General features: G+C 44.4%; 1 non-coding gene across 1 annotated transcript; it reads left to right on the plus strand.

The window, feature by feature from the left end:
* The first annotated feature begins 3,554 nt into the window (after nucleotides 1-3,554).
* Nucleotides 3,555-3,656, plus strand: LOC114232144 (U6 spliceosomal RNA). The gene has a single exon (XR_003618191.1). It is a non-coding gene; the product is annotated as a U6 spliceosomal RNA (small nuclear RNA).
* Nucleotides 3,657-25,116: the final 21,460 nt, after the last annotated feature.

The raw sequence follows: 25,116 nt of genomic DNA on the forward strand, positions 1-25,116 counted from the left end.
CCAGGGGAGCCAAAAGTCCTCCGCGGTCTCTAGTGAAAGTCCCCATAGTCTTTAGGGAGATCTTTCCAAGGGGAAAATTCCTGAAGTTCCATCTCCCCTCTGGAAACTCTGGCACGAATTCTGCCTGTCCCCACGGATGACATACGTGCCACAGCAATCGTGTAGATCCCCATCTCGGGTTTCAAATCCCCTTTATGTGGGAGAAGAGTGACTGGGCAATTCTCCCAGCTCAGGCGCTCTTTGAAATTGATGGGAACTCCACATCTAATTCCGAATTCCTCCCTAGGGCTTCTCTACTCCCCCCAAAACTGTTCTCTCATTCTCAGATGAAGGAACTAAGCTTGGGCTACAGAGTTCAGGCAGCCCTGAGAAGGAGCTCATGAATTTCTTAGAATCAAAGACTCTTAGAAATGGAAAGAATCTTAGTTTAAAAATGCACAACAGCCTTTATTCAACAGATGAGAAAACTAAAACCCCAGATGGATTAGCCTGCTGAAGCAGCAATAATAGCACACCACAGACCGGTAGCTTAAACAATGTAATTTATTTCTCACAGTCCTGGAGGCTGACCATCCAAGATCAAGGTGTCAGGAGGCGTGGTTTCTTTTGAGGCCTCTTTCCTTGGTTAGTCACCTTCTCTCTGTGTCCTCACATGGTCTTTCCTTTGTGCACACAACCCTGATATCTCTTTGTCTAAATGTCCTCTTCTTATAAGGACACCAATCAGATGGCTCTACTGTTCTCATTTTAACTTAACTGCCTTTTTGGAGATCCTATTTCCAAATATAGTCATATTCGGGTATCAGGGGTTTGGGCTTCAACATATGAATTAGAGGGAGGGCCCAATTTGATCCATAACCCCAGGGATATTACTGGTTCCCAGGCCTTCTCACAACTGGTTTCTTCTCAACATCTAGGTCTCTGAGATACCTTCTCTGGCCATCAAATTCAATGTCATACTCCTCAGATACTTTGTTGCCAAGACTCTATTTCCTTTTCTTCATAACCCTTATCATTTCTCACCATGAGAATGGTCACATGAAAGGCTTTAGAAGACAACCCAAATTCCTTAACTTGGCTAACAAAGCTCTAATAGGATGTAGCACCTGCCACTCTCTGCAGTATCATCTCCATCACTCTCTCCCCCTCTCTCCACATCCCAAACAGCCCAGTCTTTCTTCTGTTCCTTGAAACTACATTCCAACTGTCTTCTCATCTCCAGACCTTTGCACTTGCTGTCCTCTTGGAACGAGATGCCCTTTCCTCAGGTAGCTTCTTGCCATTCAAATTGAGGCCATCTGTGATCAGCCAACCAAAAGCAACTCCAAGTTGTACATAATGAAACCGACACATCCGAACTTTCTCCCTGGCACATATCCCCACCTGATACTTTCCTTGTTACTAATTCATTTACTTGTTAATGTCTGACTCTCCCTCCCTGCTATCCTCTACTTCACACCCAGAATGGGACATGAGAACACGGCCTTCTTCTGCCTTGCCCCCGTCATATCATCTATGCACAGAAGAGTACCTGGTCCATTGTAGGTACCAGAAAGTTAATAGAATAAGTGATAAAATGAATGCATGCATGAATGATGTACTAGACTAGGGTTTCTCAACTTCAACACTATTGACAGTGTAGGCCAAATAGCTCTTTGTTGTAGAGGGCTATTCCATGGCATTGTAAGATATGTCACAGCATCACTGACCTCCGTACCCCCTGGAGGCCAGTGGCACCCATCTCCCGAAGTCAAGACAACCAAAAATGTCTCCAAACATTGCCATATGGTCCCTGGGGGGGGGGGGGAGGCGCGTGCAAAATCACCCCAGTGGAGAACCATTCATTATACTGTGAGCTCCCAGATGGACGGAACTGTATCCAAAACCATTAGATACCCCTTAACTACATGTAGATGCTCGATAAATGTTTACTGAAGAGAGATTAGTTTCATAATCTGCTAAATATAGATCAAGAAATGTTCCAGAACTCATTGTCTCAATAGGATTTGGCCACTTACTACTTATGAGATCTTAAGTAATTGACTTAACTTCGCCAAGTCTCTGCATCCTCATCTGTTAAACAGAAACATCAAAAATTCCTACACTGTGACCCTGCTTGCTAAACCATAAAGTACAATACCAATGTGCGATTAATTATTTATGGAGTTCCAAGCTGTGCATTTTTTACTTCACCTCTTGCTAATAACTCTTGCCTGAAATAACTTCAAAAGAGAACATTTGCTCCTACTTGCCTGCTTCAGTGTTTACCTGACCCTCTTTCTCTCTAGAAGTTGGGAGCACTTCCTGAGTTTTGTAAAGTTCTGACCCTTCTTCTCACCTTTGCCCATTTAAGTTCAGACTCACAGACAAGGTCTCTGTCTCAAATAGCTCCTAGGAAAAGGTCTGCCCTGGGCAACATTGTCACCGGGGTGTTTGTGATTCTTCTACTTCAGAAAAAGTAATTTCTACTGTAAATATCTCTCCTTCAGGCTCCATTGATGTCTCGATATTCCCTCAAGAAGCTTCCAGACAGAATTCATCTCTTCTTCCCAGTGATGCCATTTTGTTTTTACCTCCAGCATATCTCCAAGTCGACCAGAGGAACAGATGGACCTTCAATTCTAGCCAGGCTGTGAGTTCCTTGAGGAGGGGTTGGGGTCCTGGAGTTTGGGGATAAGGAGATTATAACATGCGCCTCACCTCCCTCGGTCACCACATCCCAGAAGAAAAAAAAAAAAGTTAACTATCACAAATATAATTTCCTAAGAATCATAAAAGTATATGAATCTGCTTTTTAGATTAGAAGAGAAGTCATATTTCTGCGAATTCTGAAACAGAGTATAATTTACAGGATGGATTTATCAAAGGAAGAAAAATAACCCAGAGGCACACACAAAGGCAAGCTATGAGCACCATCTCATGGAGACATCAATTGTCGATCACAACCGCATCAGTATGTCCTTCCATTCCTGGCCTCAGCCAAGGACATGGGTGAGGCCAACACTGGGAGAGCAAGGGCACCACGATCATCGACACACACTTACCCACACACGCGTAGATTTGTTGGCCCTGTTGCCTGCATGTTACAGTCAATGATGACGTCCATATCTGTCATCCGTTTTAATCCCCTCATTCTCTTGTCTGTAAGGACAGAAGCCTTAGCAGCAACAACAGGCGAGGTCTGAGATGAATCTCCCTGCTTGTAGTCGCTTAGACTGTGCTAGGATGAACCTGGGCTCACCCCATGGCCTCTAAACCACAGAATCCTTAACTCCAGCCCCTGCAGTTTGCTCTGGTCATTTCCTAGGCCCGGGTCCTAATTCCGTTCAATCCCTCCCTGAACCTGAGCTTTCTGAATGAAAACCCACACCCAAAGTACCTCATGCTGCTCTCCTTCCTGCTCAGGCCCTACTGCCCAGACTCCTAGAGTACTGCCAAGCTCCTGGGACCTCCTGCCATGGAGGTGTGGTGAGGAGAAACCTCACTTTCAGATTAAACCTCCCTGTCCAAATACACACCTGCACAAACACATAAGAACTTGCCACATCCACTCCTCACTTCAGCAGCACATATACTAAAATTGGAATGATACAGAGACAATTAGCATGGCCCTGCACAAGAATGACATGCAAATTCATGAAGTGTTCTATATTTTTTGCAGTGCCCCAGCGGGTGTCCTCACATCCTTTACAAGAAATATAAGTCAAAACATAGCGTGTGACCTCAATAGCAAAATCATGACTTGTCACAATTTAAAAAAAATACAAAACTTGCCACATCCAGTAGACACTGAGGGTCAGATCCCCAGGCTGCCCCCTGGGCCAGCTTCTCCTGCTCATTGGTTTTCCCAGCACCCACATGCTATGTCCCACTTTCTGTCCAGCACCGGGCCTACGCTGTTACAATCCCAACATGCTCTGTAGGTGAACTCACATGAGTTATAGCACATCCATCACATCCATCCAAGTCAAAGACCCAACATGCTATACATTTGTCCTCCAGCCAGTTCATGATAATAAAAGGTACATTTGCCACCAGTAGAGAGAGTGGGCATTTTTGCCCAGAAAGTCTACTTTATCATGTAGCACCCGATGATGAAATCTTGTACATAATTATGAAGAGGTTTGCTAGAATAAAGATCACAAACTCAAACACCTCCCAGTGTCAGGAAGATAAGTGGATGAATGGCGTGGGGCAGGGGCAGGAGTAAAACAATCCAGGCCACACCCACTGGTAATGCACATCCACTGTATGGTTGACTTTATGTGACAAGTTGGGACATCATGTTCTTTCCAGGAAGATAAAGCACTGAGTTTTGCCCGGCATTTCCCAGGAACATGGATCTGGAGAGGTCCTCCACCTATACAAGGACCTTGTGTCTCACTGTAAATGAAAGGGTTACTCCCACCTAAGCCTTTTCTCAATCTGACCTCATATGGGAGGGAAATCAAGTGGCCTCCAGGTCGGCTCTGGAGTGATTTTTGGCAAGAGGGGAACCAAAGGAGGACAGGCTTTCTGCCAAATCCTGCTCTTGTGAAAAATCATTTAGCCCATTCTCACCAGACGTATAAAATCATCTGTAATAAATGTTTCCTGAAAATGTCAGGGGAATTTTTCCATTTTTACATGCTAAGGTTATAAGAGAGTCATTGAAGCACAGAATCAGTCATGCAAGCTCTGGAAACCGAATATCTGATCAAAAAAAGAAAAGAAGTGCCCCAAAGCTCTGTTCCCTTCATCTAAGTTCCTTTCTAGTTGGTGCAAAGGTCAAAGGTTAATTTCATAAATCTGTTTGATTTGTGGATATGAGATTGCTACAGAATCTAAGTGCTTGGAAAAGATGATTTGATGGAGATATTCAGTAATACATGCAGCCTCAGTGATATCATCACTTCCACCCCCAGAAGAGTGCCTGGGAATCCGAATGTGGGTACCATAAGGGCCTTGAAGTTCTTTGAAACAGGAGGAGACTTACTCCTTTGAGGTTAAGTAATTTATTTAGGGAAATGTAGTCAATTATGAGCAAAATGACTCTATATCCTGACAGTAGGGCCATTTTTCTTTTCTATACATCAGCAATCTTCAAACTGGGCTATATTCATATGAAGACCTCCCAAAGCATATACAGGCACAAATAAAATTAATTTAGAGGAAACAACTTTCAGGTCCACAATTATCAAATGTGTATCCTTTTACATGATTGATCTGTATAAGAAAGCATCTTGAGGTAGCAAGCCAATTCTCCTTTCCCAGTCCCCTTCCCCATTTTTCTCCCATTCTGAAAAAAAAAAAAAAAACCTACAAGACACACTTTACAGCCATACAAAGCATAGTACCCAAGGCACCAAACAAAAGAACAATTTAAAATTGTGTTATCTATAGAGCCACTAATAGAAAAATATAGCTTCACCTCATATTTATCATTTAGAGAAGCATTTACAATAATATTTTAGTCTTTATTAGAGTGTATAGCATATACATATATGTTATTTGGATCAATTGTGAACTACTAATAATTATAATGATGACACAATCTAAACAAAATTTGTTTTGCAACTTGGAGCCTCGGAGTTGTAAAAAATCATTGTTTTTCAATGTGGAAACTATTTTAGTGGCCGAAAAGTTTTATAGGTTGATCAATAAAAGATCTTCGAACATGAAAATATGTTACAATAAGAGAAAATTCTGTGATGTGGGAAAAATAAAAATGTGAATTTTTTTTAAAGGTGAAAAGATGTGATACAGAATTGTTACCAGCATTGGGGTTCTTGGATTCCCCAAGATAGAAATGGAGAGAAAATGCCAGAGAAATTCCCAGACAGATTTTATTAAGCTTATGCTTGAGCACAAGGGAGGCAGCACAGAGGAAAAGAAAATCCTCTAAACTGGTTCAGGGGCTGGCTGTATTTGGCTGCTTTTCTAAGCTGGGAACAGGGTGGGCTTATGTGAAAAGGCTTGTGAGGGGTTCAGGAGTGGAATTTTCCATGTTAGGATGGATTTACTTGCCCTTTCCAGCTGGGTTGCCTGGTAACTATGTTCACACCTTCACTATGTGGCAAGATGGCAGACTTCTCATTTCTGCCACCCTAGAAAGGATATATAAGGGTCAGACTTTGATCAAATTGCATGAGGGTCAATAGTTTCAACATCTACAGTCAGAAGGGATAAAATCAGCTACCTCTGCATTTTTGAGTAGGGAGCAAAGAGGTGGTGATCTTTCTGAGGTCAGCTTATCTGGTGTCCCTTCTGACTACCTAGCCTTACCTTGGCCTCTTGAACACCCAATATTCTTCATTCCTGAGCCCAAGTCCCTACACTGTCTCAGAAATATTTGCTCTTAAGTAAAAGCCTGTTCATGTTTGTTTGTTTTTTAAGTTAGATGATAGTGGGTGTCAAAAGACTATGGAATCTTTATGCCACTGGGTTAATTTAAAAGAGTGATGTATTATTTTATTTCAAAATTTTCAATAATTATAATATATTTGAAGTTTTATCCTTTTCAATTATTTAAATTTATGATGAAAAACTTACAGGTTAACTAAGAAAGAGGTAAGGGGGTACATAGTTTTTTAAATACTTTGAGGGCATAAAGGAGCAAAAACCTTTGAAGACCATTGCTTTTTACTTCTTTTTTGGGGTGAGCAGTAGAGTAGGTGGTAAAAAAGGAAGAACTGTGGCCTGGGAGCTCTGTACTGCTATTGGGCCAATAGGTTAGTCTGAGGAGTGTGTTTATAAGCAAACCACCAGATGCCTCGCAAACCCATTTCTTCTTCCCAGAAATAGAGCTAAAATAAACCACATTTCCAACACTCTGCATCTCGGTAATAAAAGTATTTCCTACTCGTATAAATTTGTTTAAGTTTAACAAAGTTAAATACAACAGGTGCTCAAATAACACCATTTCTTAATGTCATTGGATCCAACATTCTTTCCTTACAACACTGATGAGATGCCATAGGAACTTAATTCTTGTTTATACCTATTAATCTATGGTAAAATTGGTTTTCTTAGACATTCAAAAACCTATCCACGATGTTCAGTGAGCACTTACTGTAGCTGTAAATTTTCCTTCAAGAAAAGAGCCTTCTCAGAGCCTTCAGTATGCTAATAATTAAAATCTCCATGTCCCCAAATGATATGCTTATGGAGCCCTTTTCCCTGAGTACATATACATCTGCAAACCCAGCTTGAGTTCTGAGCAGCCTCTGAAGATACCTGAGCTGCCTTTCTCTCCAGGCCTTTGCTCCATGCAGCTCCCTTCTGGGGAAGGCTCCTCCATCCTCTCAACTCCTCTCCTGTGGGTCCAAAATGTCCCCATCCTTGAAGATTTCACTCGTCACTTCTTTCATGCAGCCTCCCCTAGAGCCGTCCTCCCAGCCCAAATCTGAGCCTCTCTCTCTCTCTGCTTCCCACTGCTTCTCTATTACAGTCCTCCTCATATTGTACCTTGTTTAATGCTGCCATCTGCATCTTATCGCCTATGCTAAATGGTAAGGTCTCTCTCTAAAAGCAAAAACCAAGTATCATTTCTCTTTGTAGCTGCTCCCTCAAAATTATATCAGAGTATATACTCAATATTTTTTTACTGTTAATGATTGACACTTCAAAGCACAAACCAACAAAGCTGAACTTCTAATGATCTGACTCACACATATGGTCTGGCTTTCCCATTTATTGGGTGACCCTAAAAAGTTTGCAGTATTCAATATATACTGGTATGCTATGTCAAGGCCAAGTTTTCTTGAGCAATCACTGCCTTGGAATATACGTGAAAAAGATGTCATTGCCTCATTACTTTAGCTTAATATGTTTCTGGCTAAGAAGCAATTTTCATGAATCACAAACCTCTTCCTTATGGCACCAGTAGCCACCATATACAATGTCCTGATGAAGAACTGTCATTTGAAGCAGCAACAAAGGCAAGATCAAGTTCTGACCCATGCTGAGTTTTTGGAACGGTTGGGCTTTCTGCAAGCCAGGTTGACATTACGGGGAATGTTTATTCTGGCTCTGACCACCAAGTCTTCAAAAGGAGGAACTCATATTTTCCCCTGCCCTTCCATCAGTGTAATGGTTTAACAAACATTCTAATTCAGTAACCCAGTTGGCATGTACTGAGCAGTAACTATATGCCCAGCACAATCACCTGTGCCTGCTAGCTGCTTTTTGAGAAGGGTAAGTCCAATGAAAAAGAGTCCTGTAAAGACATGCCAAAAACATAGAAAGAAATAAGAAAAAAGAGATATGCAAAAGGCCCATGTGGTAGAGGCTGTCACTTGTCTATAATAACCATTTCCCCTTCCTCATTAGAAACAACACCCCAATTTTATTGGGGGAAGAAATGCACTCAGCTAAAATTCCCAATTTCCTGACCTCCCCCTTCCAGTTTACATGTGTCCATGAGACTAATGCAATGAATGGTTAGCAGAAATGTGAGGAGCCTCCAGAAGGATTTGAATTGTCCATTGTAAGAAGCAGCGATACTTCCTAATAGGCATGAATATCATTCTGGAGTCTTACAGTGCATTGGGGATTCCATGAGACAGGGAATGAGTTATAATTTCTGACATCACTGTCACTCACATTTCATTGCCCATAGCCTGTCACATGGCCATGCCTTATTTTAATTGGGTTTAGTAAATGCAGTTCTACCATGGCAAAGAATGGAATCAAAGTATTTATAAACAGCCTCATAATCTTATCCTTTTGATTTAAAAAAAAAAAAAGAGTTCCATTGCCCTTGGTCCTTCCCTTCCTGACTGCCCTGGATGAAGCTTTATGCTTTCATAGGACACAGAGATTCCCTTGAAGGAAGACTGAACAGGGACAGCCATTAATATAAGCATGTCTCATTACACTTCTTATCACAGGGCTCTCAGCCCCTGAGAGTCTGATCAGAAAAGGGCCCATGAGGTTTTGAATTGTCCATTGTGAAAAACAGCAATACTTCTTACTCGGCATGAATATCATTCTGGAGTCTTCCAGTGCATTGAGAATCCTCTGAGACAAGGAATGAGTTACAATTTTTGAAAGGCTTTTCAAACATCTTTCTCCAGCTCTAGGAATTGTGCCAGATTTGCCTCCAGTGTTGTCTAGAGGAACTTTCACAGACAATTGATAGGAATTAAGGCTCTGTCTCTGGGTGTGCAGTGAGCTCAGAAGTAGCCTCTTTCCTACCTTCGGCTTCCCAAGAGTCGATTGGTCAATTTATTTTATCCTGCTGAGGCAGCCAAGTCTAATTAGCATCACTGGTCTCAGGTGATCTATATGCTTCTCTTTAAAAAGAAAAAGGAAAGGGTCTGCTTGTTACAAAAGGTAGGCAAATGTTGGGCTGATTGTTTTTACTTGACCCCCTTTCTGGCAATAGGGGGCTTTGATAACCCTCTGAGAAGAGTAGATAGGGCTGATTCTGGTGTCAATGTGATAACATGGCAATAAAGTCTCCACTTCAGGGGGTAGTGGTGAAGATTGAATGAGCTCATGCTTGTGAAGGACTTAGCAGAGTGCTGGGCCACCTGACACCCAAGATGGCCCCTCTAGGGAGCATTTTCCTGAGAGGTTCTTGGTCTCTTAGCAAGAAGACCCCCTTTCAGCTTGGAGTTAAAGGCACATACTGGGAACAGGTCAGACCAGGAATCCTAAGAGAACCCGCCTGAGAAAGCATGGCTGCAGCTTTCCCTGCCTTTTGATGGCAGAGCTTCTGTCACTCGCCTGCCCAGGAGGGCCAGTTCCTGAATGAAGTCACCAAGCCATTGTTAGGATGCCTTTGCAAGACTTTTAAAGTCAGCTCTTTGGTTGATCTCCCCCTTTACCCCCCCCCCTTCCCTACCCCCCCCCCCCCGAGGCCCGATAGTCTGATCCATGCCTCCTTGTTTCTGGGTCTGTTCTTGTTCATCAGTCTATGTTGTTCATTATTTCCCCTAGATGAGTGAGATCATGTGCTATTAGAAATACACTTATAAGAACCGAAAATGAGACAAGCAATAATGGTTATGGTGACAGGCAAATGAATCAATGTGTAGTGAGTTTCTTTCTGGGCCAACAGTTCTTTTGAGACCCAATTTCAATAAAGAAATTAAAAAAAAAAAAAGTCAGCTCTTCCCCAGAGCGCAGGCTGGGGTGAATGGAAGCAAAATTCACTAGGTGAATGGAAGCTTCTCCGAGCAGGTGCAACAGATGTAAAATGTTCTCAGAGTGTGAACGAGGCCATGACTAGGTCTCACTTCATACACCCAGGAGCCAAGCCGAGAGTCAGAAGGTTCACTTCTTCCCGCATCTCAGTGTAAAGCAAACGCAGGCACCCCCTTGGGCAGGAGCCTGGGCATGAAGTCAAGGGTGAGAAGTGTTGTTATCTTAATGGTGTTGAGGTAATAGTAATAATTACAATAAGAGTGATAACTAACATTGATTGAGCACATGGAGCTGTTATAAGCACTTGGCATAAATAAAGTGAATGCATCTCAGAATCTCTAGGGAGTCAATACTAAATACCACTCCAATTTTACAAAAAGCAAAGATATTCAGAAAGGTTAAGTATAGGTGGAGGTAGGAGGTAGAAAACTACAAAGAGTGTGCAAAAGCTGTAAAACAAAATAAGCAATATCATACATTAAAATGTCAGCATTTTAACCAGAATTGACCGCATCACACAGGGACCTAGCTAGAGTTGTCTATAACATGTCAGGATGCACGGTACTCAAATGAGCAACTATAAAAGCCATCGGAGAAGTTCAAGAAAAATGCTGTGGTTCTCAGAGAGACTCTGTCCAGCTGGAGAGCATCAGAGGTTTTAGGGAAGAGCTCACCTCTGAGATCTTGAAAGATTGGCAGGATGTCATTCCAGGATAAGGGAGCATGGAAAGGACAAGCAAAGAGGAGGGGACAGATGGAGTCTGTTCAAAGAAGAGCCAGAAGTAGATTTTTGTGTAATAAGTGGTTCCAGGAGATTCCAGGACAGACCCTTAAGGCCACAGTAGACTGTGAAGCCCCCTCCCACTTCATCTCAGTTTTTAATTTATTTTCTACTTGGGTCTTCTACATGTAATTTCATTTGAAGAGACAGTTCAGTTCAGTCTAATTTTTCAAACCATACTACCAAAGGGTAGAGAAAGTACAGAGGAGGAAGCCGAGATGCAGCAAGAATGGTACATTGGGAGAAGAGAACAACAAGCTTCCATTGCGAACATCAAATCCACAGCACACACGCCATCCCTCCCATGCTACGCCCCCAGCAGACATCACTGGTAGAACATGCAATTCTTTCCCACTCTTCCCTGAGACTCAGGATTCTTTTTCTAAAATACATTTTTATTGATTTCAGAGAGGAAGAGAGAGGGAGAGATAGAAACATCAATGGTGAGAGAGAATCATCGATCAGCTGCCTCCTGCACATCCCACACTGGGGATCAAGCCTGCAACCTGGGCATGAGCCCTGACTAGGAATTGAACTGTGACCTCCTGGTTCACAGGTTGATGCTTAACCACTGAACACATTGGCCTGGCTCAGAATTCTTTTATAACCAACACCCCAGACATCAGAAGTGGCCCATGATAGAGCTAAGCAAAGGAATATAGACCTTGGAGAACCATATGTTTTGAACCATTGTCCCTAGAGATTCATTCATTTCTAAATAGTCATGTTGTGGTGAGGCTGTGAATCTGTGGCCAGGCCCCACTTGTGGGCAGACCTCATCTCAAAGAAACCTGCGACAACTTCCTGGGTTCCCTGTCTTCCCCCCACAAGGCCCATCCCCAACACTAAGTTAACCAGTGAAGTAAGAAGTGAAAGAGGCCTTCCATAGGGTCTGGAGAACCAGCCTGGAAGCGATTCTTTCCATGAGCACACAGTGTGACAGTTTATTACATTGGCACCTGAAAATGTGAGGATCCAGGAGTGGAGTAGAGGAGAAGCATGGTCCAAAGATGGCAGGTGATGGGGTGAGGGGGCTCTTGTGGAAGAGGTGTAGGAAGCAGGAGATGCAGCAGTTCTTTTGGTAGAAAGTACAGGATCTGGAGATATCACATGTCTCTGCTATCTATAGCTGTGTGACCTTGGGCAAGTCACTTCACCTCTCTAAGCCTCACATTTCTCATTTATTCCATGGAGGCGATCATTTCATCCCACCTCACAGGACTTAGAGGGGGCAGTTGTTTGTTATTCTATTCCCCTTTCTTCATCAAAAGCACTCAGATTTTGCTTGGGAATCAGCCTTGGAAAAGCTGCACATCAAGAAGCCTGAATGTCCCCCTGGTCAAGGAGTGCACCTGTGCACCAGGCTGAGCCATTCGGACCCCTCACCCTAGAATGGGGACCTGGGCAGAATAACATGCAAAATGAAAATGATCAGAGACCAGGCAGGGCAAAGCACGGCCCTGGAGAGACTGTCCTTCGTTCCTGCTCCCTCGTCCCCGGTGCAGCTCTGGGTCCTGTCATTGAGTGACCCACCCGCATCTTTCCAGAAAGGCCTCTCAATGCTCAGGTGAGCCAGTCACCAGGACCCTGGCTGATACAGGAAGCATCCTGGGAAGAGATGTGTGGAAAGTGCTTAGAGAATGGAAAGGATGCATAAAATGCAAGGTGGTATTTTCCAAAACATTTCACAGCATCTATTACCTGTCTCACTAAATGACGATGGAGCCACGGCTGCTGAGCGTGCCTTCTGTTCTCGGACAGAAGCTTCCAGAGGTCCGGTGGCCTTTTGTTCTCCTGGCAAGAGCTCCTCACCACTTCCCCTTCACATCACTGCAGGTCACAGGGCACTGAGTCACCAGAACATGGTGATCCCACAGGGTCCAAGTCCTCTGTCTCTTTTCTCCTCTGCTTTGCTTCCATTATTCTAGATTCTTCCTTGGCATAATAATGTAAAATAAAAAGCTATGGGGGAAAATACTTTCACCCTCAATGTGCACCTAAAACCTGTGGGATAATAAAAAGCATCATAACCAGACACCTCCAGGGCTCTGCTATTGTAAGTTTAAGTAAAATAACCAAGACATTGGCCCTCCTGGACCTCGGTTTTCTCTTCTGTCTAAAGCGAGTTTTGAATAAGAAAGTCTCTAAGGATCCCTAGAGCTTAGTCAATGAAAAGGTTTGCCCCACCTGGCTTTAATGCCCATCAGTCTTCTGCACCCCATTTTTAATGGCAAGAGACCATGAACGCCTTCACTACCCATGCCATTTTGGATCCATGCCACTACTTCTAAAACTTCTTTAAAGCCCCAAATGCTATATCTCATTGAGAACATCTATGCCATTCTCCTTAAGGAAAAGATTAGATCTTAAAAGAAATAAAACCGCTACAACAAAAATTAAATCAAATGATTTAATTAGAGAGCACAGAAAGGAACCTGCTGCCAGATTTTATTGCAGAAAACATATCACTGAGAATTTTCCCAAATGCCTGCAGCATGCTTGCAAGCTGCTCAAAAACAGAAGCAATGTTGTTCCACAGCTCAACAGCACCGCATTAAAATAATAATAATAAAATGAAACTGTCCAACATTTCACAAGTATGTCCATCACTGTAAGGTTCATTGTCAAAACAGATCATTCTATCTGTCTCAACAAATCAGGTTGCCCTAGCGAGAACCACGTTTTCAGTTCTTTTTTTAAAAAAAAAATATGTTTTTATTGATTTGAGAGAGAAAGAGAGAGAGAGAGAGAGGAGAGAGAGAGAGAGAAAGAAGGAGAGAGAAAGAGAAACATCAATGAGAGAGAACCACCGATCTGCTGCCTCCTGCATGCCCCCTACTGGGGATCAAGCCCACAACCCAGACATGTGCCCTGACTGGGAATTGAACCAGCGACCTTTTGGTGCATGGGATGATGCTCCAACCAAGTGAGCCACACCACCCAGGGCATATCTTCAGTTCTTGTTGCTGTAGGGAGGGAAGCACTACATTTGGAATGGCCTCACACTGAAATATCAAAGTGGTTAAGGCCCCCTGCTTTTAGAGAGAAAGAGAAGAAAGCTGGAGAGGAAGTACCTTTCATTCACTGGATCGGAATTTTGGGGCTTCCCACGAGAAGCCAGAGTAGCCTCATCCCCAGACTGGCAGCCTTCAAAACCCATCTTCTCTGTTCCTGAGACAAATCCAGGTATCAGCCCAGGCAGAGCAGCAGGGGTGGACCGGAGCAGCCCTGGCCCCACACGGGTGGGATTCACTCCCAAAGCCCTGATTGTAAATGCTGCCATCACACAGGAGGAAGCAGAACCAGAGCTGAGCAGGGGCGGGTGCTGAGGTGGATGGAGCAGGTGCCTCAGAGCTGTGGTAGGGAACCCAGGACCGTCTGAGGGCAGGAAAGGTTTTTCCTTTGCGTTTGGGTCCCCCTAGTGGCGCAGCGACATTGCACTGGCTCAGTCTGCAGAAGGAGGCCTGTGGGGAGACAGAACTGCCAGGGCAAGTTCAAAGCAGAGGCCAAGAACTTGTAGCTGCCTTGCCCACCACCCGCCTGGTAGAGGCTGCCTGTGCAGCCAAGCGACCAGCCAACATGCAATTCACTCCTACTCTTTATGCAGCAATGGAGGTGCAGGAGGACTCTGCCTTTCTCTCACGGTGTTCATAGTTTGGGGGAGGGGGCAGCAGGGCTGATAAGCATGTAATGACTAGCAAACACATATGCCATAGCTAGTAAGTGTCAGACGAGTACAGGAGGCCATGCTATGATGTAACAGTCAGAGGGAGAGCCTTGAAATTAGACTGCCAGGGCTCCTGTGCTGGCTCCTCTGCTCATAGTTCAGTGACCTTGAGCGTTTCCATTGAACAAGTATGTGCTGAGCACCTGATAAACTAAGCACTGATCTAGGCACTAGTGATAAAGCAAAATAGATCCCAAAAAATTAACCTCCCTCTTCCTCTCCACCCCCCCCACACACACACACACACACACACAAAGAAAGGAAAACAACCCTGTAGACCTTACATTCTTCTTGGCGGGGAGGGTGTTTAAAGCACCCATCCATAATATTGTAAGTTTAAATAAAATAACCTTAGCACTGCCCTGGCCAGTGTGGTTAAATGGTTAGAGCATCAACCCACACATAGAAGGGTTTCAGGTTCGATTCCCGGTCAAGGGCACAGACCTGGGTTGCAGGTTTGATCCATGGCCCCAGTCAGGGGAGCATGCATGAGACAACCAATCTCTCTCTCTCTCTCTCTCTCTCTCTCTCTCTCTCTCTCTCTCTCTCTCTCTCCCGCCATCCCTTCCACTCTCTCTAAAAATCAATGGAAAAAAGTATCATAGGGTAAGGACTAACAATAACTAAATAACAATAAAAATGACCTGGGCACTTAGGCCTGGCACAGGAGAAAAGCTCACTAATGCTAGCTTCTGTTATCCTTCGAATGATAGACTCTGGAATCTTTATTTTGCTTCGGGGTCTTTCCAAAGGTGTAAGTCAAAGGGCAGCCAGCCTGATGCTGGGGAAGGGAAGCTTCAGGGGGCACTAAGGCATGGCACTGGGCTGAGTGAACCATGAAGGATGTAAAGTTGATTTCATTTGCCTCCGCCTTCTGAACAGTAAACCCATAGGTATAGAGCCTGAATTTTTGTTCCAAATACCCACCAATTTCTTTCACTTTCATATCCCATCATTGGGATTTTGAGAGAGCAATAAAAATACTTTCTTTTTCCACATTTGAATTTCAAATTGGAAAATTGGAGTTCCAGGTGGGAGTTCAGAATATTTATCTCCATTATACAAAGATGGGAAGATTATGCTTCCCATACAGCCCCATGAACCTGCTCCCAGACTCTGCTCCTTTGGGATCCCCTGAGACCGCTGGTGGGCAGTTGAGATTTTGCTTTCAGAAGAATCTGAAACAGGTTAGAGCAAAACGTAGGTAGACAAAGTGGCCTAAGGGGTTTACCCATCCTGATAGGGCAGCTGGGATGGATGGGGCAAGCCTTCCCCTCGAAGAACCTGGCGGAAACCCTGCTTCCTGGGGGCAGCTCATTCCCAAGAGGAATATACCCCGTTTGTTCTTCCTGAAGCTCCCAATCAGATAAGTCACTCTACTCTGCTGGAGCTGAGAGAGGCCAGAAATCAAACTGAGTATCTTTAACAGAAAGAAACTTCCGAAGTGGGGAAGAAATGTTCTTCCCTACCATTCTCTAGCTTTTTGCTCTCAACTCAATCAGCTTCACTGTTAAGTCCATGGTCAACCACAGTGTGGCCATGGTCCTCTCAGGAGATCACCAGATTATGAGGCTGGACCTCCAGTACCGCATGCCATTCGTGGGACCCTGATAGGTGACTTAGACATCGCTTCCAGAAGGCCGTGAAATGTGTCAGGACAGAACCAAAATTCAGTTGATGCCAGGATGACTCCAGAACCAAGGCTAAAAATTCACTCCCTGTTCCATTTCCCAAATCACAACATGTGCAGTCACACTGTCCAACAGAGAACATCCAAGGCTCAGCAATGACATGAAATGACATCATAATATTTTAATAATGAACTGTGTGAAAAATAGAATAATTACATAATAGAATAGAATAATTACAACCTAGAGATGCCCTATTATCAAATGCTTAGAATAAAATACACAGTCAAATGTTAAATCCTCCCAAAACTTCAAATCTAAAGGAATTGATATCCAAAACCAAATTACTTTGTCCTTGGGTGTTGAGTTTCTCATCCCCTTGCTTTCAGTTACATTGGGAACATGTATTTCCAGCACATGGCACAGTGTCTGTCGCCTCAAAGACATTCAGTAACATACTGTTCATAAATTTATGAGATGAATAGGTATTCAGTGCTAAAGAGCCGACCTAGCTAACGTCCATGGTAAGAACAATCAACCGAATGGTAAATGGTGTTTCTGTTTATCTTTCTCTCGTTAAAGATAAATATTTCAGGAGCTGCTTCTTTGATTATAATCATTAGCAAAGGAAGCCAGTCTGCTTAGCACAACTCCTGGCATATATTTGATATGCAGTGTTATTTGGATTGGATTCTAATTTCACAAGTCTTATGTTAGATAGAAGCGATGAACGTGATCAAAACCTTTAGCCATCTAGAAAGCTAAAGCTGCTTGCGTTTCTTTTTACAACTTGGGAGTGTGGGGGTGGGGAAGACTGGGTTTTATAACAATAATCAAGAAAATGATGTCACAGGCTTTTGCATCTGCCTGGCTCTCCCCTCTTCCTTGTCTCCCTTGCCCTCTGTGCAGCGTGCTCCTCGCTGCTGCTTCATCCCTCTGCCCTGGCATCTGCCAGAGAAGGAGCAGGTGCTCATCTTGGCTAACCCCACGTGGCCACAGCAGGCACCCTGGTCCTCTCTCATCTTCCAGCCACCTGTGCAAGTCCAGGTGTTATATCAGGGAACCCCAGGAGCTAAAGCAAAGCCTTCCCAAGTCAGTCAGATCCAGCCTACCTTTCAAAGAGTCAATCATGACATTCAGACACTTTCTGGTCTTCTCTACCCAGGAATCCCCACTCACATACCACGCTGCCCTCTCCAGTGTCTTCAGATCCCTGACTGTACACTTGTTCTTCCCACTGCTGTGGGTAAACCCCACCACTGCTGCAACCCAAGGTCAAGGCATTTGTCTCCCCAACTTTGTGAGCCAGGCAGCTTCCCTGGAAAGGGCAGTGTAAACTGAGAGCACCAGCAAGTGGGAAGCATCCTGTCCCAGAAGCTGCACACCCGCACCAGCCACCTCTCCTCCAAAACCGCACCCTTCCCTCCTTTCTCTAGCAAGTCCCCTGCCATCCTTTGCCCAAACTTCCCTTCCTCTCTTCTAATCCTAGTACTGTCTCTACTTCTGCAAAAGCTCAGGGTTGACCAGATAGCTCCTCCCCTGTGATGCCACAATAGTTTGCACTTATGTCTGGATCAGGCTCTTGGAAACAGACTTTGAGAAGGCAATTCACACACAGGAAGTATATTGGGGATGCTCTCAGGATCAACATCTGAAGGAATGCAGGGAGCAGGATTGGGCAGAGGGAAAAGATGAATGGTGATACAGTCACATAAGAGCTTCAGTCCAACCTATGGGGGCTCTGGATCTGAGCTGGCCATTCAGAGCTGCCCTACTAGAAAACATGGGGCAGGCCTTTGTACCTAGCACTGCCCGGTGGACAGCACTCACTAGACTGTGAGCCTGTCAAGGGGAAGAACCGCCTCTTTTCTCTCTGCCTCTATGGGTCCTGCACCTGGTGCACAAAGATCAGGCAATAACCAGTTGCTGAACGAATGACTAATGAAGGGATTGAAGAGAGCCTAGTTAATAACACTTTTTTCTCCACCCAGGTTCAAAATCATTTGAAAAGTCAACAGAATCAGATCAACAGAGGCCAAAATATAACCTTTATTACTAACAACAGGTCCTGCTGGAGAACATGGATTATGTTTGTGGGAACATATAGGAAGTAGGGAATTAGTAATAGGGAACTACAGGGTTAGGCAGACTTTCCCGCCTAGTCCCGGGAGTATTAGAAAACCACAGGAGGAGCAAGAAGAGTGATCTTCACCGAGATGCTAATAGGTGGGAAAGCTGAGTTGAGAAATGTACCCAGTCTGTTCTTCCACAATTTATGACCCAAGATAAGTCACCCTCCTCTGCAAAGAGAAGGGATGGGGGGAGGCCAGAGTGTTAGCCTAGTGGCACCGCCTCCATAAACAAGGGTGCACCAGGATTGAGGAAACTTTCCCTCTAATAAATATGTACTGACCACACCAAATACAGAGAGCTTTCTAGCCCCTGATTCCAGATATCACCAAGGCCAGTTTCATCCATGACCCTTCCATGTGCCTGAGTCAATAAACCACCTTGTTGGGGAGCAAATGCTAGTTCACCTGCAACCTTGAGGTCTTATCTAATGTAAGGATGAGAACTTTTAAAAAATTAAACATAATAATAGAGATTCACAGTGTAATTAATCCAGGCTTAAGTCCACTGGTAGTGAACTCAGAGTCAGTGACTGGCCCAACATGTATGGTTACCATGGAAACTGTTCTCCTCTAACTTCCTGTACTGGGTACTAGAAACCTTTTCCTTGTGACCCATGTGAATCTCTGGCATGAGGCCAGCAGTCCAATGCCAGGGAAAGCACCGCTGTGGTACTAATAGTATAATATTCCGAATGGGATTATAAGATTGGAAATTGGCAGCATTCAAATCTGAATGAAGCAGAATGAATTTGGTCTCTGTGTCAGGAGAAACAAAATCCGATTTCTCCCCAGCACTGTACAGGCAACAAAAGGTGCATCATTCAGTCCCAGAAGAATGTGACAATTAAGTTCACACAGGGACTAGGGCAGAATGGGGAAGCACCACTCTGAATGCCAATTTATGGGCTCTTGACAATGACTTCTCTGCTCACAATGAAGGATGGCAAAAATTAAAGTTGGCTTTATAATGCTCAGGGAAAGCAGGTAGTTTCCCAGATTGTTCGCTTCAATGGCAAGCTGGAGCTTTCATTTCCCAGACATTTGGGAGCATTCACATTCCTGAACTTTGAATAACAGCTGAAAGAGGATCGTCTAAGAACTAAACAGCCCCCTTGGCTCAAATTAAGTCAAAGCCAGGACAATGAGATCCACTATTTCAAAAGCTCCCATTGGTGCACAGCTTTCTAGAGAATTATAGACATAAGAAAGGCTACAACCTGTACCTTTGGGCAATGGGCAGAGATCATTCCTATGAAATGCATTCAATAAAATTCAAATTAATATGAGTCACATATCCCTATCCTTGCAGTAAAAGACTGTACTGCTGCCTGGCCAGTGTGGTTCAGTGGTTGAGCATCGACCTATGCACCAGGAGGTCACGGTTTGATTCCCACTAAGGTCACATGCCTGGGTTTCGGGCTCGATCCCCAGTAGGGGGCGTGCAGGAGGCAGCCGATCAATGATTCTCTCTTATCATTGAGGTTTCTATCTCTCTCTCCCTCTCTCTTCTTCTCTGAAATAAATATTTTTAAAAAAGACTGTATTGTTGTCTTCCCTAAGCATACCAGTCACCTTCTGGAACCTGGTTCTAACCCTAACTCTGTCTTGAATTAGCTCTCATACCTTTGGGTATATTGCTCAGCCTCTCTGGATTTCTTATTTCCATCATTTTTAGGATCATCTGACTATGATAGCTCAAGACTCTTTCTCTTCTAAAATATTATGCCTACAATATGAGAGTGTCTATTGCTGAGCATCACTACTTGTTAAATGAGGTCATGAATAGGTGAGAGAAGCATGACTGAATGAATGAATACATTAATAAGTGGAAACTCAGTAACTTGCCATACAGCCCTTCTCAATCATGTTTCTGCAAGAAAATTAAACTTTAATCTCAAAGGCATCAATTGTGCATAATGAATTCTATTCTCCTATTCTGGTACTAGTTACCTACCAACTCTGGGAGAATTGAGAAGTAGTCACTCAAATCATTATCTATGTTCTGTCACCCACTTGAGAAAGGCTGTATGATTACTAAACAGCCAACACAATTGTCAATGAATCAGAATTTGTTGAAATGCCCAGGAATATGCTAGGTCCTACATGTGTTATGAGATCTGGAGACTGGTCCACCCACCAGCATGGTATATAGACAAGAATGTGGGCTCAGGAAACAGAAAGTCCAATGTTCTCCAACTAGCAAGCTGTACAAACCCTAGCAAATTATTTTGTCTCTTGGAGCTTTCACATCCCCCATTGTCCTAGTTTGGGATCCTCCAAACAAAGATGCTAAGACAAGGATTCTGGTGTAAGAAATTTATTTGGGAGCTGATCCAAGGAGGCATGACAGAGCCTGGGTTGCTCAATTTTGGCACTATTGACATTGTGGACCAGATCATTGCTTGTTGTGGGGGGGCAGTGTTCAGCACTGTACAATGTTTAGCAGCATCCCTAGCTTGTACTCACTGGATGCCAGTAGCAACCTCGAGTTATGATAACCAAAAAATATCTTCAGACACTTCTAAATATCCCCTGAGAGACAAAAATAACCCCCTTTTGAGAACCACTGGTATGGCATGGGGCCCAGGTACACCCAGGATTCATTACCCCAGCAACTAGAGTGTTGGATGCTGATCACAGAGTCACCTCCCTCTAGAAATCTCTCTTGGCCAAAGAGAACTCTCTCACCCTAAGGTATTCCCCCTCCCCAGGGGCAGCCCATATCTAGTGACTGGTCAGTACAGGCACAAATGCCTGACTCCTATTCCCCAAACCATAGAAGGCCATCCCAGCTCCAGAAAAGCAACTCCCCTACTACAACTGCATCATGGTTCACTTTCTCCTTATGCACAGCTCTGCTTCCCTCACTTCTTGACAGGTGCTGTTCCCAAGCACATTCCCCAAGAAAACTTCTGCGTACAAATCTCCACCTCAGAGTCTGTTTCTGAGGAACTCAAATTAAGACCTATTGTCAGGAGGTGTCCTAGGAAGCGGGTTCTAAATTGGAGAGTTGGAGCTGGATCCCCACCAGTTTACTGGCAATAAATACCCCATCACTGGTGGTAGGTGGAATACTGAGAGCTCCAGTGTGTTGGAATTCCAATTGCTAAAACTTTCCCTTATTCTGAACTGGATGGGATACCTCAGGAAGGGAATGCACTGGCTGGTGAATATATAAAGCATTTGAGAGACATAGGGCAAGAGAAGTATAAGAACAATGGACTCAGGTGGCTGCTGCTGGGTGCACTAGAGAGACAGGGAAAGGCTGAGGTGATTCATCATCATTAAAAGGTAAGGAGTGAAAGTCCGAGGGCTTCCTTGGTAGGAAGTAAAGAGAATCTCATCTCCTGCAGCCACAGGGTAGAAAAACTGAGTATGAAGTTTCATTAGAAGGTAGCAGAGCCCCAGAGAAGGTTAGAAACCCAACTGTAGCAAGGCTTGCTATGTCTAGGTTACAGCTATTATTGGGAAGGAATAAGGGAACCCTGATACTTGAGTGGGGACAACTGGATCACTGCACTAGAAACCTTGAGCCATCAGATCCTCCCAAACCCTCTGGGCCTGAAGAAGTAGCCCATTCCGCCTTGTGCTGGCCCAATGGAGTCGTGAACAGAGTGGTCTTGGTGGCAGGGATGGAGACTGTGCTTGGACTTAGCAGTATGGGCTCCTGTACCTTGAGCTGATTTAGATACAGCCACTGCCATATAACCAACCTGCCAGCAGCAGAGAGCAAAGCTGAGCTCCCAGAATGGAACCATCCTTTGAGGCTCCCAAATACCCACCTGTTAGCACTGGATCCCCTTCCACAGTGGAAGAGGCAAGGAATTCACACTGAATGAAATCAACACACACACCCAGGTGCAGATTTGCCATTGTAGCTATCAAGGTCATGGCCAGCACTACCACCCAAGTGCTTTCCGAGTGTTAGAGTCACCAAAATGAATCCTGCAGCCCATTGTTTCAGTGCAAGGAACTCCACTCCACTTCGCAGCAACAGAGGTTCAGCAACAGGCAGACAACTATTGAATACACATATTCTAATTCATACTGCACAAGCCAGAAACAGCCATCCTCTCCGAGTAAGGGGGAGGTGTGCTATAGAGGTGATATACTGTGGGGATGGAGTGCCATCCTTCAGGAGGGGGCACACCCCTAAATCAATTACCATTTTATGATGCTCTGTTGCCCAATAAATAGAACATATGGGCCCAGGAACCAACATGTGGGAGTGGCCACACTTATAATCACTCCCAGTGGTACACTCTTGTTGTGAACTTACAAAAATCGAGTGGGTCTTAGCTGAGCAAGAGGTGAACTTTAGTGGATACTGGGATGCAGTGTCCAGAAACTCGCTAGGTACTCCAAGGTACTCCCCAGATTCCAGAGAGCTGGCTGCTGCTGGTTCCTAGCTATATCCTTCTCTGTGACTTGCCTTCAGCCTAAGGGAGTTGCCCAGCTCAAGGTTATGCCCTCTACAAAGGGGCAGCCCACATTCAAGGACTGTTATATAGGTCCAAACACCAGGCCCTATTGCATCTGAAAAGCCTTCTCAGCTCCTGAACTTCCTACAGATTGGTTGAGGGGTTTTGTTTGTTTGTTTCTTTGTTGTTTTTTGTTGTTTTTTGTTGTGTGTATGTGTTTTTTGGCCACTTCATCCAAGTTGAACTTTGCCCTCTGCCCAGCCCTGCTTTACTTTCTTTCTTACAGGTGTTATTCCAATGTGTAGTCTCTAACAAACCTCCTGGTGTTCTTCCCATTCTGGTCTCTTTCCTTCTTTATTGGGTCTCTTTCCCTTACGTAGAAATAGATCTCTGCCTCAGAGTCTGTTTCTGGGAACCAAATCTAAGACATAAAGGAAGGAGACCCAATAAAGGAAAGAACACCATTAAAGGGTGCATTAGTAAGAGGATTACAGCTGTGGGCATCTTCTGAGAGACTCAAGAGAATGCACCTGATTGGAAAAGCCCTGATCAAGGGTTGGGGTGGTTAGACCATCTTCAAAGTATTTTTCAAATCTAACTAGGGCTCAGAATGGCACATCTGTAGGTAAATGGAAGCATTTTCCAAAATTAGCATCTCCCACATTCCATCCACATGCCATCTCGTAGCCAAAGCCTCCATTCTATTGTTAGTGACCTTCCCGCACATCATCTTTCTTGGTGAAAAAAAAAAACACAAAAACAAAACAAAACATGCAAGAACACAGTTGTTTGGTGTCCTCCCCTTGCCCGGGGAGAAGAGGTCACAGCAGAAATGAACGAGGAGGGAAGTGCATTTGGCAGGGCTCCCTGAGTCAGCCGGACTCCTCTGGCTCCCAGCTTGGGACTCCTCACCTTCTCTCTTCTCCAGAGGGGCAGCCCTCTCTGCCAGTTTGCTGGCTGCAAAGCTGATTAGCATTTTTGCAGATGCCAGCAAACTGAGCTTTGGAATCCCACTTGTCCCCTCAGCAAAATACCAGGTGGAAGTAGAGCAAAGGGCAGTTACATAATTCGCCCAAGTGCCAGCACAGAAATGCCACATGACTCTGCTCACTCACTTCTTCCCTTTCACCCTTGTTCCTGGCAAGCTCAGGAGAGTAATCCCACAGCCTAGCAACTAAGCCCACATGCAACCTTGTGGCAACTGAGGATGCTTTCTTCACGTGCTGGGAGACTGCAGCATAGCTCTGAAACAAAATTCCTTTTGCTTCTCATTACCATATTAAGGAGTCTGAGATGGTGAGGTAGATGGATGGAAGGATAGATGATATAGCTATAGATATAGATATAGATATAGATATAGATATAGAGAGAGAGAGAGATAGAGATATAGATATATTGCCATATATACACATTATTATATCATGATATATAAATTATACATATACTAATAAATTTATATTTATATATGTGTGTGTGTGTATGTGTATGTATATATATATATAGTGCCCCCAAATGGTCATTATTTTATTTTCTATACATTATCTAAACTTATTCATGAGCCCCACGCCATGGGAAAGCAAGAACTCACCAATTGAAGGCTTCTTCGTCCCTTCCAGTGTAAAACAGCATCTTTCCCAGCAGAGTCTCTGGGAGGGAAAGGCTCATTCTTCCAGGTTTTCTCCCCTGCCCAGTGCAGAGGACAGCTGTCCTCTCAGGGTGCCTGGGGAGGAGCATGGTGAGTCTTCTCTCCAGGGCTTGGCTGGACCCTAGGAGCCCAGCATGGATGTCTCCTCGGGCACAGGGCATCCCTTCCCATCCTTTGAGGCATTGCAGCCACCACCTGAAATCATGGCCGTATGCCTCCAGGTGAGAAGTCTCCAGATAACTGGCCTGGAGCCCAAACCTCTGCTGCTTCTGCAGTAATTTCAGGTTCCCAACCTCTCCTGCTGCATTAGATTCCTAGGGCTGCCAGAGCAAGCCACCTCACACCAGCTGACCCAGAAAAACGGAAATGTATTCTCTCACAGCTCTGGAAGCCAGAAGTCCAAAATCAAGATGTCAGCAGGACCACATTCCTCCCAAAGCTCTAGGCTGGAGGGAAGAATCCCTCCTCATCTTCTCATGACCTTGGTCTTCAAGTCTTAAATCTCCTTCTGTTCTCTCTTACAGACACAGGGCCCACCTAAATCCAGTATGGTCTACTCTCTAGGTCCCATCCACAGGTACAGGGGTAGGACTTGGCACAACTTTTGGGGGTCACATTCAAACCGATACACTTTCCAAGGGCTACCTGGCA

This window comes from Eptesicus fuscus, chromosome 19 (genome assembly GCF_027574615.1).
Source record: "Eptesicus fuscus isolate TK198812 chromosome 19, DD_ASM_mEF_20220401, whole genome shotgun sequence".
NCBI lineage: Eukaryota > Metazoa > Chordata > Mammalia > Chiroptera > Vespertilionidae > Eptesicus > Eptesicus fuscus.